This window comes from Hippoglossus hippoglossus, chromosome 21 (assembly GCF_009819705.1).
Source record: "Hippoglossus hippoglossus isolate fHipHip1 chromosome 21, fHipHip1.pri, whole genome shotgun sequence".
Taxonomy (NCBI): Eukaryota; Metazoa; Chordata; class Actinopteri; order Pleuronectiformes; family Pleuronectidae; genus Hippoglossus; species Hippoglossus hippoglossus.
In genome coordinates, this window is record NC_047171.1 from 4,396,088 (window position 1) to 4,418,055 (window position 21,968).

General features: G+C 41.7%; 1 protein-coding gene across 5 annotated transcripts in view; it reads right to left on the reverse strand.

Annotated features, from left to right (window-relative positions):
* The window catches only part of pcbp3 (poly(rC) binding protein 3), a 56,215-nt gene that overhangs the window by 15,684 nt on the left and 18,563 nt on the right, over window positions 1-21,968 (reverse strand). For 4 of the 5 annotated variants that reach the window (XM_034573649.1, XM_034573648.1, XM_034573647.1 and 1 more), the window contains exons 2-5: window positions 18,861-18,929; window positions 18,665-18,731; window positions 17,474-17,580; window positions 16,736-16,857 (exon numbers count right to left, since the gene is read on the reverse strand). The gene's annotated coding sequence lies outside the window, so the exon portion shown is untranslated. The remainder of the gene's footprint in view (window positions 1-16,735; window positions 16,858-17,473; window positions 17,581-18,664; window positions 18,732-18,860; window positions 18,930-21,968) is intronic. The other variant, XM_034573646.1, reaches the window with a different exon arrangement.

Here is a 21,968-nt window from a genome sequence, read left to right on the forward strand (position 1 = left end):
AGATTTAACTAAATGAATGCATTGCCTAAACTCCTGAACATGAATCTCTCATGAATTCTTATCATCTTCACGTGACGGTGCAGCACGATGCCCTGGGGAACAATCACCGGGAAAGTCCTCAACTGTATGGGGCTCTTTTCTACGAGTCAGACGAGTTTTCCTCCAGTGCCCCCCCATTACAATGAAATCTAATTACTTTCCTCCCCTTTGCCACCGAGGTGAGCAAGGCAGCTCTGTGTGCACTGATGGCAGCGCCGGAAAGTGAAAGTTACTTTTTATGGGAAAACAGTTATTAGAAAAGACCCATTTATGTGCCTGTATCTTACGAAGTCTACACTATGTATAGAACAGATACATCATGTAAGACTGAACAGAGAAGTTTCTGCATGGTTGCTGAGTTAGGACTGAAACTTTATTCACGTGAATTTAACTTTAAATTGGGCCAGGAACTGATTGGCCCTTTGTTAAATATCCTCACTGGTTTGAACATCTTTCCCTTGGTCAGAAGAGTTGTTCTCTAACTCTGTGGCTATTCAAACTGGTAATTTGAAGTCACATATGGAACCTGCTGTCCTCCCCTACCCTGTTGACTGTTGTTATCATCTAAGTCACTGATTTCACGACCAGGTCCACATCCGTATGAGCCAGATTCTAATTATCAGCCAGATGAAACCAGAGGCTGTTATTGTTTTGTGCCCATTCAAGGCGAAACAAAATTAAAGCCTCACAAATTCTGTCCCTGAACAAAGGATTCAATGTTAAATGAACCAGGGGAGGAGAGAACCTACAATCTCCAGGCCACATTTAACCCAAGAGACAATCCCTAAACAAATAAAACGTCAGATACAAAACCTTCTAATAAAAGGAATTATTATTTGGGGAAATAAAGGGGAAATTAAATAAAATCGTGGACTAAAATGTCGAAACACACAGGTAGTCGTCACATGTCATAACTAACAAGCATCACGGCGACTGTCAAGAAAAGCAAAGTATTCACAGTTCGCCTGCTGCCCGTCACCACATTAAATTGAACTCAGTGTCCTGGCACTGGCTAGTCCAATGATTTACGACTCGATCTCTGACTTCCTGGTTTGCCTACAGTGCTCAGTTCTTTTCCTGTTGTTGCTGAACAATCTGCCCACTGCTTGCTTCACCCCATTGTTCACCCTGGCCCGCAGCTATACCTGTGTACCTCTCACTACGGCAACATTTACGACTTTGAGTTCTACTTTCGGGTTCTGTACTGTTACGCTGAGCTTATTCCTTCCCACTATGTTTTATCTTTTAGGATTCTCAAATTCAAACAAACCCCACACATGTGCCTCTTCACCGTCACATGGTTAGTTAGCCCCAGCTCATAAAGCTTTGTTCTGCACAATCACTTTCAGCTCTAAAAGTAAAATGAGGACGATTAAAAAATTATGCCGTGAATAGCTTTTATTCATCAGTTCCACTCTAAGCGGCAAAATGCATTAAATAGTAGAATGAGAATGTTTTTCTCTTCCCGTTCGCAGAATTAAAGAGCTGTAGCTAATCCTTTTTGTTTCTAACATGACAAAAAAGGATCGATGCTTAAACAACATATTCCTGAAGTGCATGACTCATCTCTCGTAATATCACAAACAGTTTTAATGTTTAATCACTACTGCTGGAGCTTGGTATTCCTGTCTGGTGATTTTAATGGTCTCATGTGGATCAGTCCTCCTCTGCAAGCACATCATATCCAAGGTCATCTACTGTTTGAAACAGCTTTTACACCGACGCTGGGTCAATAGACACTGACTCTTAAATCATGGCCTGATAGACGGTGCGTTCTACTCACAACCTCATTCATACACTATTATATATACATCAACACATCACATTTTTAGCATTGACTCCTTCTGCGCCGTCACAACTTTGGATGGATGATAAAACTTCCCCAGTGTCTCCTGCTATGATCCAGGATATGACTCCTGCTATGATCCAGGATGTGACTCCTGCTATGATCCAGGATATGACTAAACCCACTTTACGTGGACACCTTATCTCCTAAACCTTTCATCAGAAAAAAGGCCCAGAGAGCATTAGAATGCACAGCAGGTTTCGGAGGGATGCAAGGACATATTTAAAAATATTCCTTATATGACTTCTGTTTGTTCTCCTGGACAGTGAACTCAAACCAGATTAGGAGTGCCTGGTTTGATGGACTGAACTTCTGAGGGCATCTCAGATCTTACAGGCCTGTAGGTCACGTCACAAACTATATCCACAATTGTCACTCAAGTCTCTTTTAAGAAGAACAGGGTCGGCTTGCAACTGTCATGATGACATTCTTTTAGCCAAATCTCTCAGAGGAGAAATAAGCTATATAACCTATTCTTCATCTTACCATGGTGTAGTGGGAGAGGGCTCTGGGAGTAACATTTATGGATCCAGATTTAAAATGGGATTTTTTCACACCTATTCAGCTCAAACCTATGCTTTAAATAAAAAACACAAAAAATTAAGTTTATCCTCCTTTTTTACACTAATGTCTTTGTTTTATTTAGAAAACATATTTAGTGCAGACAAGAAATCTGTGTTCACTATATTTTTTGCTGCAGCAGACTTTCCTGAAAACAGCTCTTCTCCCACTGGGGAAAATCATCAATCATCTCGGTCGTACAACTGAGACAAATTTTGTTTAGAACTTTGTTTCTTTCATCTGATTGTATTATAAATTGTAGTTTATTGTTATGTTTGTTGTCGTCTGCTGCTGATTCGGGGGGGTTGGACCTTTCTGTTCTTCATTCCTTTCAATATGGCGTCCTCTGTGTCTTTCTATGATCCCAGACCGACTCCATGATGATTACATCAGGTCTCTGTTGGGACCACACACTGCGACTCCTTGTTCTTCTGTGTGATCAGGCTTGTTATCCAGCTACATAATGAATCTGGGACTGATCAGAAGCAGCCCTGATGTGCTTCATAATGAATATGAATGTAAACTGCCGGAAACCTTTGCGCATTATTGTAGTTCATCATTTTTGGGAGAGCAGGTAGCTTCCTGGCATCTCCACTGGTTGCCTGGCAGCCTCAGTGACAACAACAAGAGACAGTCTGGCCCATTTTCCCCTGTTAAACTACAACCAGGCATTTTGACATTTTGTAACAATTAAACAGCCGAGATACAGTGTTGATTAGTGCAGCTTTTGAGATGCTGGCAGATGCGTTGTTTCCATTAGACAAAGCCTGTGTTTCTGCTCTTTATGCTAAGCTAGGCTAACTGCAGCAGACTTTCACTCTATATTGAACGAGTGCCGTGCCTGGTCTAAACCTGCCTGTTGGGAATGGGCTGTTTGCTCGGCATGTGGTGAAGCCAGGTTGCCGTATTCTCTCAGTCCACAGAACCCTGAAGCTGCACCACCGCTGCTGCACAGAGAGCTGTTCACCTGTTTATTCAAAGTTCAGTGAAGCTCGACTCAGTACGCACAAACAATACGTTGTAAGACAGACAAATTAGAATTAGAATTAGACTTTGAGAATAAAGATATCTAACACATTGTGTAAAACTGTCACACTTAGTGCTCTAATGCTACTGATGGACCAGGCACTGGCTTCCCATTTGTAGTTAATTTGTTATCTAAAGCTTTAACGAGTAAATGTCACTGAATGTCTGTGTCATTATCTCAATTTGTCATGTGAAGCAGGTGCTTTTTGGGGTTTGACAGCTGTCAGACAACTGGCACTTTCCACAGAGGATCATCAGGAAAACAGTGATTCTCCCTAATTAATGTTGCAGAGTTTCTCGTTTTTGCTTATTTTTAAACCACAGAACCGGGGTGAATCACGGCGGAGAGCAAATCTCACTGCATTAGGAGTATTGAGCGGGTGGAGGTGCGATAACAAGATAAAATTATTTGTTTGGAAAAGATCATTAATGTTATGATGAATCTCTGCATGCAACCAGCCTCCTCACCTTCACTGACCCTTTTTCATTTATTTAAATGATTTGTGTTACATTTATATGTCAAGGTCGACCTTCTTTCTTTTGCAATTTCCATAACAAATCACCTTTAATGAGTCGCTGTGAATATCATTTGAAAGGTAAACCTTATATACACATATCCATATTTACATATATAATGTTAAGAGGCACTACTGAATGTCTAATTCATCACTCCCAGTATCCATTCATGGTGTTTCCAAGGACAACCAGTGCTTTAGGGATGCAATTATCCTTCGACATGAAGGTGCAGCAGCAGCAGCAGCATACAGCAGCATACAGCTAACTGGATGTTCCACAGTAATCGGAACAATTCCAAGAAGTAAATTGAATGTTGTCTTAGTGATGACGCCATGTCTGTCACATAGACATAAGTGAATAGATTATTCACAGTTTATAAAAAAGAACTGACGACGGCCTCCATTTTATCCTGAAACAAACTGATACCTCTACTCGTGAGAAAGACTTTCTATGCACTCAGAGCAAAGTGCCTCTTCTTGGATGTTGTCTCAAATCACACAATCCTCTGAGAATCTTATCTCCTGAAGCCTTTTTTTTTATTTCCGCAGATGATAAGTGACACAGACAATTTTGGCGAGCACCTAATTGGATGCTGTGTTTCTAAATATAGCACCAAGGACCAATTAAGTGAATTTACTTTGCCGAGAACATCTTTGAGATAATAACCATGAACAAGGAGTCATCCCTCTGTTTGGGTTAATCGTCACCTCCAAGCCGGCGTGGCCTATTAGCGCTGTCAACATTTTCCAGCGTTTCAAAATGGTCTCCCAGCTGATAACATTCATTTGGTGGAAATGGGTTGTTGTAGACAGAGGGAAGGGTGAATATATCCATAGATAAACACGCAGAGGGGTTCTTTGTCAACCGCAGCTCTGCCTGCGAGCAGCCACCGCCGCCCTGCCGGATCCGCCCCTGAAGCGAGCTGCAGACATGTCATCTCCGATCAGTCGGCCTGGTTGAATCCCAAGCTGACGACCCCTTTGCATTGTTCCTCTGCCAACTAGCATTAGCTTAGAGAGCTAACATAATATATTTGCTCGTGTGTGCGAGCGCTAATAAGTCATGCCAGCTGACAGTTCCCCTTTGTCTTCAGTCTGACTCGTTGAAAAGACGACGCTCATTTTCCTACATGCCGTTCTTAATTGTAATGCTTAATGTTGAACTAACCATCCATCCGTCCAACTCGTTAGATCATGATTGAGACAAAGCGTACGGGTGAAGGGGTTTTCTCTGTTATCGTATAAATAGAAATGCTTCAGATTCGCATGCACACACCCCAACACTTGAAAACTCAAGGATGTAATAGCAGCAAAACAGCCGAGATAATGTACAATCAAGACACAGATGGACAACAGCGCAACAACAAAGCCTCTGATTTCTGTTACTAATCATGAATCCATAGTTCTATAAGAAACATGACATGACTTTAACTTCTCATCTAAATCACGAAGATTCACCGTGAAACTTGTTGTCTGCTCTGATAACTTTTTTCCCCCTAATGATGTCACCCTACATGCACACATAAATCATTGACGAGCAGTCAGGTCCTGCAAAAAGATATTTCTACGTTTACCGTTGACTGACAATCATAAACCTCTGACCACACAATTTAAAACACATTTTTGGCCCCATCTGTAATTATTTACACAGTTTTTACCTTTCACGGTTCCAAACAGTTGACCGCCCCCTTTCAGCTGTTGACAAAAGGTTGGCAAAATGGAATCAAAGTATTACATCCCCTGTCGCTAAGACAAGATGCAAAGCTGGCACGCCATTGGCCAAGACACGGGAGTCACACGGGCGATGCGTCACAGTTTGTGACGTCAACATTTGGTCGTGCAACCGGAAAAATACTTCCGAGTTCGGACGAATGCCGGAGCTTCATCGGGCTTCGACCGCCGAATGGGAAAGAGTTCTGATCTACACGGGCAGAAGACGTGATGGGTGCCCCAGATTAGGGTGCCCCTCAGGGTCCAAGGGGAGCGGGGGGGGGGGGGGGGGGGGGGGGGGTGTGTTAGAGATGGCAAACAAATGAAATGGGTGCCTTGATTTTCTGAGTGACAAGTCGGCAAAGCAATCGAACATGCTAGCTTGATGCTAATGTCTGCTTGCTGCTAGAATCAGGTTCTCTACCGCCCCGCTGGTTTTGCGTATTGCAACATTGACATAATGAATAAACATCATCATTGACCTTCAAGTTTCCCTTCACCCATTCCACCGATTCCCTGCCTTGGGCTTCATTCCTCACAAACCTGACAACATCATCCCACAGACCTTTGCCTCACTGCGGAGTTCAGTACAGTAAAATCATGCTGCCCCCTCTATTTTATTTCCTGCTACATACAAATGACCACACAGCTGGGATTTTACGCCACTGTGTTTCGACGAGCGGACAGATTGAGGGCTAATCAACTCCGAAATTGAACGATTCCATTTCTCTGTCCCAGACGTTCTGCGGGTGGGATTATTTTTGATTGGACGATAACACATTTGCAATTACTTTTCCAGGTCAATAACGACACCTGCAAATTTATCTTAGTCCTGCTGCTTTTATGTTTGTTTTGTTAATTCGTGATCAGGTCTGATAGCGCATGCTGCTGCCAATGTCTGTAAGTCAAAGATATGACCATTTTAATGAAGACGCTGTGTGTGTGTGTGTGTGTGTGTGTGTGTGTGTGTGTGTGTGTGTGTCTCTCCAATGAAGTATTGATCTTGCATTGTTTATTAATTAATATACACGTTTTTTCCTTTAATTGCCATTAATTAAATTTGATTAAAATGCATCATATATCACCTGCAAGACTGAAGCAAAGTCTTAATAGCTTTATAGTTGCGTGGTCTCCATAGTAACTAAACTTTGGTTCAGTATAATGGATTTCCATTCAATAAGCACTTCATTATAAACACTTCTTCAAATGCTTAGAATTCCCTTAATCATGTGACGGCAACGCAATTCAATAAAAACAGAAGATAGACGTCAGCAGCTTCAGGTAATGATAATGTTAGAATGGAGAAAAAAAAATGTCTTTACAAATATGGTGAGCAGAGAAAGGGCTCAATACAAATCAAGTCAAACCTTTAGGTGGATGGAAAACCACAGATCATCAAAACTTATAAACACATAATGATCCATACTTGTCTTTAATGAATAAAATCAGTTCATCGTAGCATTCACTCTTTTATTGAGCCCCTCCTGACTCTGTTCACTCTCTCTCTCTCACAACCGCTGACATAAGACACACACACTCTCTCTCTCTCTCACACACACACACACACACACACACACACACACACACACACACACACACACACACACACACACACACACACACACACACACACACACACACACACACACACACACACACACACACACACACACACACACACACACTACTATGGACCTGCCTTGGTGGAAAAGTGGTAACTGCACATTTAAAGGCACGTTTCTCAATGCCGGCCGTGTGCCTTTCAAATATATTGAATTGATAATCACAACCTTTCCCTATTGACTGATTCATTAACTAGTTTATTGGACAACACGGCAGGATAACCATCAATTTTCACAACCACTGGTCTTAAACATAGATATAATATTCACATCACCATCATCGTTATGTCTACATGTGGATATTGAAGGGAATGCTGATTCGCAACATCTCATTCTGTAGCTGTTTTCAGTATTAACTCACATCACCTGAGTAAACTCTAATGACAGTTACTACAAGGAAATGTGTGGTGGTGTATTTGCAGGGGAAATGTATTAGTGTTTTCTTTCTGTAGTTGCTGCCGTCATGTTTTTTTCCTTTCTAATAATACACAAAAAAATGCTGCTTTTGCTGATAAGGGTATTTAAATAGTAAAGTAAATGACAGCATTTGAAGTTGTCCTGGCGGCTCCTGGTATCAGGTAGATATATTTTTCACTTCAAACCCCAGAGTCGTTCCAAATCGTGTTTGTCATCCCCGCTGGTCTCTGATGCTTCACATGAAAGGAGGAAGTAGAAAAAAAAGGTGTAGCCTTGTCTGGATGCTGCATTTCCTGGCAGGAGAAAACACTTTGTATTTAAATAATTAATTTTTAAATCCATCACTTCTGGCTTTTGTACATACCCGCTGCCAGGTTTTAATTGCAGTGATTGTGTAGTTATTGCGTAATCCTTTCTATTGAAAACTATTAAGTATCAGTGAGTCAAACATGTGTCACGTAGCTGCAAAACTGTGAATGGAGAAAAGTGAAGTGAACGGTTCGCCAGATATGCGTTCCACAGGCAGACAGGCGGACAGGCGGACAGGCGGACAGGCGGACAGGCGGACAGGCGGACAGGCAGACAGGCAGACAGGCGGACAGGCAGACAGGCGGACAGGCAGACAGGCAGACAGGCAGGCAGAGAGACAGACACTGTGTTGTAGTCCACAGCTGTTTATCTGACTGAAGCCTGTGAGCAGCAGCCTGTACTTGAACTGTCATCAGCTATTGTTGGATGTTGTGTGGAAACATTCATTCAGTGTCTCTCTGTGTGTCAGCTGAGCTCTGACAGTCACAGTTTAAGACAGAAAGGGGGCGGAAACAAACAAGCGACGATAAAGAAACAGCTCGCGGACAAATCGGCAACATTTATTCTGCTCAGAGTGACAGCTGCACTATTTTTGTCAGTCGAGCTTGAAAATATAATTTGTCAGAACAAAAGAAGCAGCTTCCACACATTCAAATTGAAATGCTACAATCGATGATACTTTGCCGTGTCTCAGATTTATTTGAATAACTTAGCATAACCTTTGAAAGAACTGTGTGTGTGAGATGTGGACCTTTTAACACAAAGTGCTCAAACTGCAAGTGATATTAAGTAAGGGCTCACTTTGCTGCTCAATGAATCTTGTATAATGACTTCATGCACAGAAGAGCTCAGATGTGGATCAGAGGGGGAGTTCCAAGGTGCTTTTCTAAATATCAAAAAAAAAGAAAGTGTGTACAGGAAGATTAGAAAAGAGCAAATGACCTGGTCACCCACACGTCTTATGGAGTTTGTGAAGGTGGTTAATGTGCACGTAAAGTAACAGCGTAATACTGCATCACTGACTTCAGACCATTTTGTTTAGATAGCAATAACAATGCCCCCAAAAACAACTCATTCTAAGACCTACACCCATGGGTGCTCTATGGGATTGTTTTATTTCCTCTGCCAAGGAGGATACGCTTTCACCCCTGTCAGTTTGTTTGTTAGTGAGCAAGATTACACAAAAACAACTGAACAGACTTCCACAAAAACCTGATGGATGGATGTGGTGTACGTCCGGGAAGGAAACCATTACATTTAGGTTCAGACACAGATCAGGGAGCAGATCCAGGATATTCTTTCACTTGATTTAACGTTGCGTTGACACATCATTTGTTTGACAGGGAACAATTCGTGGATTTTGATGAAAATAATCAGTCACACGTAAGGGAGGGCTTCTTCTGAGTGTGTGGAAGTTGTTGCAGCTTGTTTGAACTCAGGGAGACTGTTGGACCTTGGAGAAAGTATGAGTCACTCTTTTTTAAAACAATGTGGGGGCGCCGGGTCGGGACGATGACGAGTGTGTCGGTGTGAAACTGGCAAAGTCTTGGTTCCACTTTGCAGCAGGTGTGCATACATTTGTCGTAATGCAGTATTTGTTATTTTATTTCAAATTAAATGTGCTGGAGCTCAGAGCCTGAAGAACAGGGAAGTCTTTAAAAGTATTTGTATGTGACGCTGAGCATTGTTTATCTGTCTGTGCTGTAATAGAAGGAATCCTTTGGGTCGTTGTTGTAACAAAGTTAATCTAAAGGTTGCTGCTTCAGCAATGAGTCATAAGATGTAGTTAAATTCTTGAGCTGAGATGCAACTACACACAAAACCTGCACAGCGTGGACTGACGACACACACCAGTGTATGACATCAGTCAAAACATCCCTTGCTTTTCAATGGACGCCCACACAGGCTGCATCCTGACGCCTGTCAACCTGCAATCACGTCTGTCAACTGGGTAGAAAAGCTGCAATTCTATCCATTCACCCTCAGAATGGGTTCATCCCAGCTTCTATAGTTGAGTCAAGTGACGCACGCTGCTGATGAGAGACATTAGCAGAAAGAATCAAATCTCTATAATATTCAAAATGAAGAGATTTTCAATAAAAAAAAAGCTAAATCGTCATTTTAAAATATCACGGAAGTGTATTAAGTTTTCTCCACTTGATTAACAGTGAATCAGTGGTTTAATGCCAATGTTCAACTTTCCAAAGCAGAAGCAAAACTAATTTGTGACATAACTGACCTGTGGTTTCCGTCGTGTGCCGAGTCTCCAGGATCAGGTGACAAAAGTAGATTTGGACCAGCTCAATTATTATTAGACTTCAGTGCATTTCTACAGAGCTCAAGTGCTTTAGTTAAGGGACAGTGTGCTAGAGAGTGCTGAACTTAACGAGCTGAAGTTTGAGCTTTTAGTTGTGTGTGTGTGTGTGCGTGTGTGTGTGTGTGTGTGTGTGTGTGTGTGTGCGTGTGTGTGTATCCTGTGCATATCAGGTAGAAAAAGTCTATAAAGGAAAAGACAAACCTCCCTTCCATCAACAGGATCTGTCTTCCTCTATACCACTGTCTACGCCATCTATTCCCCAGTGGTTCCCTCGGAGCTGCTTGGTGACCACGGTTAAGTTATAATATCAGCAACTGCAGGATATCAAAGTGAGGTGTGAAATTGCTGAGAATGAGCTCATATTCCCAGTGGAACCACTTGAGAATAAAGGTGGGCGAGGGGTTTTAGTTGTTATGTAAGACTCAGCACACACCTCCACGTTTAAGTTGGACAAACTGTTCTGAACTTTTACTGCACTCATTGAAAACCTTCTTATTTATTTTTCAGTCTCAGCAGAGATGGCTGTGTGCTCAATGTGGTGGTACTGTCTGTCATATTACTATTATATAAATATAACACTGTGCGGTATCAAGGTCCCACTGATACACTCTCTCGACCAATCGCGTGTCAGTATCACGACGTTCTAGCCCGTTTTTTATAGCATCACAAACCTAAGTTGAAACAATCTTCTAGCAGTTGTCACTCAGTGCACGTTCCTGTGTTTCTGGGGTGTAGCTTTGATGCATGTTATCTGTTTCAGGCCTATTAACTGCAGCTGTAACATGAAATTTCACTTTTTAGTTTGGGCCCATGTCTTATCCACTCACTTGGAGGAGGCAGGGTTTATAACCGGTACTGCAGCCAGCCACCAGGGGGCCATCACCATGAATCTTCCCTTTTAGGAGGTGTCATGTCATCCATCTTTATTTACAGTCCATGGTCCTTGGTCACAGGTATCACTCACACACCCGATCCCAGTTCCCTCATCACATAAGTCTCTTCTCTAAACCCGCCGTCGTCACCAGCTCCTTGTCGGTTCATCTGTTTATGCTCTCTAGTGAATCTGATACCTGTGTTTGTGTGTCGAATCTCTTTTCCTGCCTGATTATCCACCCGCCTGCCCGTGAGCGTGTTTATCTTCCATTAGAGGTATCTCCACTGACTCTGCCTGCATCTGGCTCCCTCCCTCCCTCCCTCCCCCCCTGCCTCCCTCCCTCCCCCCTCCCTGCCTGGGATGTTTTATTAGCAAACCGTGTCAGAATATTAAAGGAACAAATAGCAAGACAAAGATAAAATAAGTGGTGATTACACTGCTCGGTGGTCGATTAGAGAAACAAGCTGCTCTCTGCATCAGCTGATGTTAGTGAATCCATGAAAACTCAAGAGCGCCTTTCGATCGATGTAAATAAAGCTTTAATATGTGGAGTTAACCTAATCACTCCAGATGGTGCGGTGATTAACGAATGAATAATGAATCTAGTTTTATTCCGCCGTTCAATTACTTAGGATTTTATGTTATTATTCAGCCATTAGAATTTAACACAGTGCTTTGCGAAGGAAGTTAACTGAGGCATTTGTGCATGTGTGTGTGAAATATAGGATGTTTTTTGTGTCCAGCTAATTTGCCTGGATGCCATATGCTACAGACTCAATATTAGGACCAGAGGTAAGTGGAGCCACAGTGTTTTTTTGCCAATAAGACTGTGAAAGGAAGCCAGTATCTGCTGACTCAGTCGGATCAGTAGAGAGCAGTGTCTGTTTCCCCCACAGGATCAATCTATGAAGCTTTGCTGCATGTATTAACAGTCAATACACACATGCATGTATGCGCAGGCACGTACAAACATGCTCAAAGCATCCGGTTAAAAGATTTGAAGCAAACAGGCAGATATGGACAGACCAATATATTCATGCAGAAAAACTCAACAGGAGACTTGTGCACATTTATTTATTTCCCTCTCCCTCACTGTCATGATGGGATTTTCTTTTCTCTATAAATCGAAGCATTGACAGTGGACTGAAAAAAGAGCTGAAGCTACTGTAGGTGATATCAGCCAAATGCAGAAAAACACGTAACACACGGGGCTCCGCTGTAATCTGACCGGGACATTGTAGCCTGCTGTGTTTAGCTGGTGGCCGAGAATATTTCATATCTGCTGCACAAAATTCCATTTGTTATTTTGCCGATTGGCTGAATATTGGTGGAAACAGCAGAGAACTTCGCTTTGCTCATGAGTAACAACGACATTCAACGATTATTCTACTGGAAGACAGAGTTGTGACCAGACTGGAGGAGCCGGGGATCAAACAACCGACCTTCTGGTTAGTGGACAACCCTCTCTGTCTCCTGAGCCACATTTAATTGAGCTGTGTATATCATGGCTTTTTTAAGATCATGATGTTACTAATCATGAATTCTAATGGAAAATCATTTTGTGATTTAATCAGGCTTTGGATCTCTCCAGCTATTTGTGGAAAATGTGTTATTTTTAAATTGACCTTTAAATCTTTTAATGTTTTGACAAGTTATTCCACACACACACACACACACACACACACACACACACACACACACACACACACACACACACACACACACACACACACACACACACACACACACACACACACACACACACACACACACACACAGGGAGATCTCAAGGCCAAATGAATCCACTGTGTTAGCAGATAATGTTCTTGCACAACTTTTTTAACGACTAAAAACCTAAATATAACCTAAATTACTTCCTATATTTTCCTATTAAGTTCAGCACTAGGAGCACTAAGGCTCTGTGGAGATGCACTGAAGTCAAATAGACTACAGAAGACACACACACACACACACACACACACACACACACACACACACACACACACACACACACACACACACACACACACACACACACACACACACACACACACACACACACACACACACACACACACACACACTATACCAAGCTTGAATGAAATAAAGTGCATGCGTCTACAACACAGCAGAGCAGCTTTTATTCTGAAGTATGAGTCAGATGTCTAAGCGCAGTGAGAGCCGAGGGAATAACACGTTTTCTGCTCCGTGGACTCGACACTCTCGGATCTGTACATTGTTATAAATGTATCTGAGGAGGTCTCTCCACATACTGATGATGATTTCTCTCATGTCCCTGCAGAGTTCTTTGACATTTGAGTCTTTGACAAGTGGTCAAACTGTTTTCCGGTTCAGGGGCTGACTTTTGTGAAAGTGCACATTTCAAGGCTCAATACGTCATTACAGGCTGTCGTGTCCCGAAGGCTGCTCCAAATGCCTCCTCTGCCTTGTTGTGCTCAAATATGTCCGACACTGTTCTAACAGAATCTCTCAGTCCACACTGAACGTTGGAGTCAGGTGTTCTTTCTCCAGTTTTCCTTTTCCCCATTCCACTGTTTCATTGGTACAATATTTATCCATCGCATGTTGAAAACCAGAATCTCACTCAGTAGAGCACAGACCTGCGCCAGGGCCAAACATTCACCTCCAATTCAATCACGCTGCGACAAATTCCACTCCCGTAAACATGCCTGACTTTTTTTTTATCTAGATCTATTAAATATATATTTCCTGGGGAGTTAGTGAAACTATCAAAAAACACCATATCTGGCAAGAAAGTGGTTAAAAACATACTCCTGGATTTACCCCCTGAGTTCTTTGCTGAGTTTTGTCGTAATCTGTCCAGTTGCTTTTGCCGAAAAGTTTCTTACAAACAAACCAACCAACAAATAAGTAACAAAGCCTCAGGGTTAATATTTCTAACACTGGTTTGATTTCAAAAGTTTGAATTGAAAAAAGACAAGAGCAGCACAAATGCATGTTTAGTTTTCATCCATCCTTTCATTATCTTTACCACTTAACCTTTGGGGGTGGAGACAATCCCAGCTGACATTGGATGAAAGGCAGTGTTCACCCTGGACATGTCGGGCCGTCCATCAAAGGACTGACACGTAGACATTCACACTCACATTCCCACCTACGGGCAATTCAGAGTCTCTAATTAACATAACCTGCATGTCTTTGGACCGTGGGAGCCCAATGTCAGCTGGGACATTTTCGTTTTGATCTCTTTCAAGTTGCTTTGTGGGTGTGTTCGTGCCTCTAATGGATATGGCTGGTGAAGACAGCGGGGGACAGTAGAGAAAGTGGGGGGGAAATAGTAGGGGACAGTAGGATAAGACCGAAGGGGAATGACGTGGTATTAACCTGGAAGTCCTTGGAACTTTCAGTCCCAGGAACCTTTGTCAAGCAACTAAAACTTTCCTGCTGACGTATGGACAAAATATGGCTATAGCAAGTGGTTCCACTCCAATCCACCAGGTGGCAGTGATGCAAAAGACTGTGCAAGAACGATGACACAACAGCCATTTTCACATCCGGCCTTCAGGAAATGTCCCTGGTTTACAGCACATCAACACTGGCGTCTGCCCTTATCACCGAAAGTTGACATTCTTGTCTTCTACGTCTTTTCATCCTGAGATATCCCTGATACTTTCCGAACATTTTCCTAAAGAGCAGGCAGGACAACAGTTTATCTATTAACTTACACAAGCTATTATATGTAACTTGTTCCCTTAAGGTTTATGTGTTTATTAAAACTTGACATTGATGTGATATTTTTGTCTGTCTTGCCTTTTCTTGGTAACTGCAAAGAAGGCAGAAGCTTGTCACACTGACAAAGGGGAAACTCTGCCCGGAGGAAGTTGTTCTCCTCCGCCCTTGTTGATAGAGAGAGTGCAAAGTCGACAAGTAGATGCATCAGTCAAAAAGTCCCCCATAGTCGACTTAGTGTATTTTTACCTCCTCCAGGCAGGTGATGTTTCCCCCCTGTCTGTTTGTGCGTCAGCAAGATTATGTAAAAATGACGGGATAACTAAAGCTGTTCGCAGATAAGACCTCTGGAGGAGCTCGGCAGAATTTGGACGTGGATTTCTCCAGAGTTTGACTTTCACACATACACAAGCAGGCAGAGGCAGAAAGTACAGTATTCACTCTGCTGCAGAGATCACGTGCTTTTTTGTTTTACAGCACATTGATACCGGGGGTTGCTCTTATCACAGCAAACTCTCTCGATATCTTCGCCTGCGTCTTCTACATGTATGGCACCACGGAGATATTTGTATTATTTTGGGTTTTCGCTTGTTAGAAAAGTCATCTACCCCCCCCCCCCCCACTTGCTCACGGATACACGGATTTCCACCAAACATGATTGAAGGAACATGGGCCGAGACAGAAACATCTACACTTTGATGCGGACCTGGACAATTGGGTAGATCCCAAAAATGTTATTACTTTATCTAAAATTAAGGTTTTTTTTCAACATTTTTAATTAATTTCCCTGACAGTTATTCATGGATCTTGATTTTTTTTAAATTAAGGGGACCGATATCTATGAGTGTGTGAAGTTTGGTGCAGCTTGATTGAATTTTAAGTTGCGACTGTCGGGCTTTGGCAGAGCGTCTCTACTTATTGCTATTCTAGTTTTTTTTGGCACCTGCCGCTCAGTGCACAGAGCAACAATGTGGAAGGATGTGAACTCAACAGACTGAAACGTGTCTTGAAATGACTGAACCACTAAACTAACAGAGATGGAAGCAGAGCCAGGTCATCAAGACTAGAAACACTCTCTACAAAACAGACTATTTACATTTAGTGTTGCATGATGCCAGAGATATGTAGTTAGTGTTATGTTAACTAGACACACGCAGAGATGTTTATGTTGCCTGTAAGCAGGAGAGCTATTTCACTACAGAAATCAGTGTTGGGATTCAGTTTAGTACCTGGTTGGTTCTGTACAACTACTAATAATGCTCAGTGTCTTTAACAAAAGACGAAGAAATAAAGCATGACCCAACAAATCGTCAGGACCTGACAAGTTAACGAGCTAAAGATACAAACTGTAGGAGCATAACAATGATTAGTGGGTGGTGCCCAGGGTTCACCCACCAGGTCTCTGAAAGTGTTGTTTCAGTGTCGGGGAGGTAAACATCCGAGAGCCCTGTGAGAATACTTTTAGACCATAATTTGTAATAATCGTTTGTGAGTGTAGCTCTAAAGCTGAATAATGGCACAGTCAAACAGCAGAGAGGGAAGTATAAAAGAAAGGTGGACTGACAGTGGTGTGTTACTTTATCCAAAAGGTCCGGAGATGGACTGAAGCAAACAGAGGGAAGTGTTGCAACCAAACTAAATTAGATGATTAGATTCATTGCCGGCGGCACAACCGTCACCGGCCATCATCCTCACCATCATGAAAGCTTCAAAGCTCGGACGCCTGCTGGCATCGCCTCCTCTGTAATGTAAAGAGGTGCCTTCCATCACATCAGCGCTGGTACTCACCAGATCTGTGCTGGATGTTGTGTGCCCAGGGCATAAAGGGCAGCAGAGCAGTGTGGTCTCACACAGACACAGGTCAGTTCATCAGCCTTTGGACTTCCCCTCAGGTAGAGAGCCGGCCCATGCTAACGCCCAGAGAAATAACAGACGACACAAAGAGAGAAGTTAAAACAGAGAATAAGAAATACTCCCATCAGCTTTGATGCCCTATATTTCCCCTCCACACCACTAGATGGAGCCAATTTTCATTCAACAGTCATTTCTGTGTGTGTTATACATCTTTTATATTGTAGTTAAAGTGAAGGTAACATCTCAAATTTTAAATAACATTAATCGTATGCATAAAAAACAATTTCATATAAAACAAAATGACTGATGTAGCATCTTCTCCCGGTAATAACAGTTATATTATCAAAGTTGTCATATGTTATGATTGAATTACTGTATGTGTTGAGTTAAAAATACTTCTGATATATATATATATATGTATTTATTTATAAGAGAAAATTGACATTTTACTGTGTTTGAATGCATGTTTACATTTAGTTTTGTCTGCAGGACAGTTTTCACGTCATCTACTTTGTATCAGCAATCTTCTTCAAAACTTATTAATACATGGACTGTTATTTGTATAGACTGTGTTTCTGAGCTGCATCAATACGTTTTGAATCAAACCCCCTCCACCAGGGTTCAATCTGAACAGAGCAACTCATCATTCATCAACAGGAAAGTGGTTCTGACCGAAGAGGGATCCCAAAAGTCTCCTAGGTTTTTTCTTCCAGGTCATGTGACCTGTGGCGGGCAGCCTTCCAGCAGAACGGGGGGGGGGGGATGTCCGGCCGATGCACCTGAACACATCCCGGGGTCAGGACAGGAAATCAGGGTCAAACGTCATTTCACAGTTTGGTGTTTGGAGGCTGAGTCACAGGAGCCTAGATGGTTGTGTAAGAGATATTCTGATCGTCCACTGGCTGATTCACGATGCCCAGTGACCTACTTGCACATCCAGCAAACCCAGTGAGTGCTGCATGAACATTGAGTTATAGTGGTGTTCCTGCTCATCTGACAAATCTGTCAATAAATCAATACATAGATAAATGTCATGGTTTATCCTGGTGCCTTTCTTGATTTACTGGTCTCTTATTTTGTTGGCCATCTGCTTGGTATTGGAAGGATCAGAACTTTTTTGAAAAGAGTTGCAGGCTCAACATATAAGAGAATGTACGGGTTATAAAACCCAAAAAGTTAACTGAGAAGTGGCTGTCAGGAATATCAGCAACATGATTGACATTGTTCTTCATTCAGGGATAGATAAAATATGAATATTTAATAGTACAGGTGGAATAAAAGTACGAAAGTAGAAAAGTGCATATAGGTTTACACATGTGTTTAGTGTGGCTGCTGACTTTCACTACTTTATATCCTGATGGGAACCTTAGCAAAAACCTCTATGTATGAATCCATTAATGATTAATAACGCTGATTCACTGCTTTCGCTTTTCATGCCAGAACTTTTACTACTACACTTCTGCTGCCACTGTAATAATCATGAAAACGATCGTAATGCGTTCATTAAAGTTACATGTGCTCGACTTTACTCAGTCAGCACATTTTAGAGACGTTTTCCAAACTGAAAACAATAATTTTGTATTCCCCTTTTACTGCAAGAAAAATATATATTTTGAACCCAACGTTTTTGATATTAATATTTAGCACAAGATGATAGATAACTCATAACAGTTTATAGACTCTACATGACTATAACTGTAGTGTATAATTAGCTGGTGGAAATCTGTGGCTGAAGTTTACTTAACCTCTGTATACTAAATGAATATACTTGTATCTTTGTGAAAGGAAAACTTCTAACTGATGATGCAGCTGAACCATCTACTGTATGTGTTCATAAGAATTCAATTCAAAACGACCACTTACTTGGCTGCGCCTCACCAGCAGAGGGGAACTTGGATCAAATCAATTGTGGAACGTGTATTTCGTGGATCTGTCAGAGAAAAGGAAAATGCTGCTTTAATGCAGGATTGAATATTTAAAAACACCCATGCGAGTGAATTGTTATGTTGTTTTGAATTGGACCTAATTGACTCATCAGTGTTGAGCTGATGTTTCTTACACTGTGCAGATGTTTTCACAGGCAGCACTCCTGGGGATGAAGGGGGGGGGGGAGGCAGGTGAGGAATCCCTGTGAATGACATGAACTCATTAATGTTGGTGTCATTCATTGTAACACAAGCTTTGTACAGTAGCTCATTCATTCCCTGCAGAGCACGCACATTAAACACACACAGCTGATTTCTTTAGAAGGGGAGTGCTGCCCTCTATTGGTGCTCAACTTCGAAGCACATCTGACTGAGTAAGTTGCTGCTGTCGTGCTTTGTCTTTACAGTTAATTTAGGAAATAGGTAGTGTATATTTATATATAGCAAAGTATGGTAATGTGGACAAGTTTGGACAACAAATGTCCTATATTAGATGTGCAACTGCAAATTATCAGCCTGTAAAGATTAAATTGATTAGTTGACTGACTATAAAATACTATTATATTGATAAAATAAGGTTATACGTGTATGTATGTGTAACCCTAACAGCATTACTATCCAATTTTTTTAATCATCACTTAACATATAATGAACACAAAATCAAGAGCATCAAATAGTTCTATATAACTGACATATGATATATTTTATATACGTTTAATATATATTTGTGTGTTTTATGTATTTCTTGGCTTCAAACTAATGACTACAAGCTTTGACCAATCAACACAAATCAGACAAATTAGCAAACGATTAACTATTACACAACTAGCATGAGAAAGACTGTGTCTGAAAAGTTCATAATTTTTAGTTTAAAACTGTAAAAGAAATTTACAGACGCTCAAAAGAATTATAATGTAAAAAACACACAAAAATAACATCATGCAGGAAGATATTTGAAAGAAGCTTCTCAGGATTAAGTGTTGGGTTAATATATGCGAAACCCCAAAGGGATTTTAATAGTTTTAGAACAGTTATATTTTGCATGAATCATACACCATGAGCCAAGGACAGAGAGGGAGCAGCAGAGAGTGCATAACCTCACATAATCTACAATTAACACACACACACACACACACACACACACACACACACACACACACACACACACACACACACACACACACACACACACACACACACACACACACACACACACACACACACACACACTAATCTCATCCTCAGAAGCGGGGTGGCAATCTGATCTTTCCCCAGCTTTAGTGCTGCACCGGGTGGTGGGTGGGGGTGTGGAGGTCCCCGGAGGTGAAACTCGATTAGCGAGCAGCATGAAAGTCAATGAAAAAGGACCCCAGTGTGTTCCAGTCCCCCGATGGTATTAATGTTTAATGATATCTAAAAAGGCTAATACTCCCCCCCCCCCCGGTTCGCTTTAGCTCTTATACTCTCATTAAATATCCTCACAATATCGTCACCTCCTCAGATTAGAGCACTGACCCCATCTGCTGAAGGACTCGCCTTTCACCGATGGTAAAAGCAGCTCTCTCTCTCTCTCTCTCTCTCTTACACACTTACACACTTACACACACACACACACACACACACACACACACACACACACACACACACACACACACACACACACACACACACACACACACACACACACACACACACACACGTTTGTCGGAGGCAGCTCGTAAACGTACATTTGATCAAAGTAAAAGCAGCGACGTATATATTTTCAAATCCTCAAATATGTGAACGAGGCCTGTTCAGGTGTAACTGCAGGTGAAGAACTACCTGACAGACTTTCAATACAACAACAGGGGGGAGACATGAATATATATATATAGACCGGCAATGATGAACATTCACATAGTCTGGAGATACAAGGTCAGCCACAGAACATGTGTGATGCATGTGTGCAGGCAGAACCCACAAGGACACTATGGAAAGGAGATGGACACAGTGAAGGGTGTGGAGGCAATTCCCAGTGATACCCAGTGCCTAACAAGGCCTTCTTCATGTCAGTCTAAGGTCGTTCCTGAAGGCCACAGTCATTTGCTGCAGGAAGCTAATGTCCCATGTCACAATATGCATATGATTATATATATAGAGGTGATATCAAAAGTCGACTTGGTTCATCACAGAACAGATTTAGATTGACGAAAGAAAAAAATGTGGACCGGCATAAGAAACAGAAAATGAAGCATTCAGACAGTTTGGGAGAAATGATTGTGAGGGTTAGGGTTATGAACAATCAATCAGATTTTTATGATTCCATGTCGATTCAAAATTTACAAAAATCTAAATCGAGTCAGCATGTGGAAGTTCTGTTATAGAAACTATGTAAAATAGGATACATTAAAAACTTGGGAAAGATTATGTCATATTTTACACGACACACAGTTTTGCATTGAAAATAAACAGCATTTAACATGTGACTCTGATCTGTGTGTGACTCCAGAGTAAAACAGCAAAATGAGGCCTTTTTGTTTAAATTATTTTTCCATTATAAAAGGAACAAACTCCTTATATTAAATATCAATGGACCATTCCCATGGTTAGTCATTGCGTATCAAATGCAGGCTTTTCTGTGTTTCAGTCATTTTTGCTGATTACTATAACTTGTGTTGTCATGGAATCGATTAAAAAGTTGTTTGTCGACAGGAGACTCACTTTGTCATACACACACATTTGCCACGTACACAACTGAACAAGTTACAAGGTTATAGAAAGGTCCACTCTAGAAACTTACAGGCTTATATCACAGTTCAACTTTGGCTCATCATTATAGTCGTGTTGACACAGAGATCAGCAAAGGAAACACAACGCAATGGAGCCACAATGCAGCTCAGCAATGCACGATGTCACCCTGTTCTGAGTTTAGAACAGGGTGACATCATAGGGTCTAGAAGCCGCAAACTCCTGCAATTACCTTTTTATCACAACAGATATAACAATGACCACAGTTACAAATACATGACCTGGGTTGTAATTTACCAGAATGCTCCTCCACATGGAGACTGGTAATGGCTGTAATTTTGACTGTAAATAAAGCTCAAATGCTGAAAAGCAGATGATGAGCAGGTTTTATTATCACCATGGTGACCATCCTGTGTTTGCGTGTCATAAAACTAAGTCTCGGACAAATTCAAACTCTGGCCTGATGATGGTGCCAGATGAAAAGTCTCTAGCAGACTTCTGAACACTGCAGGAAT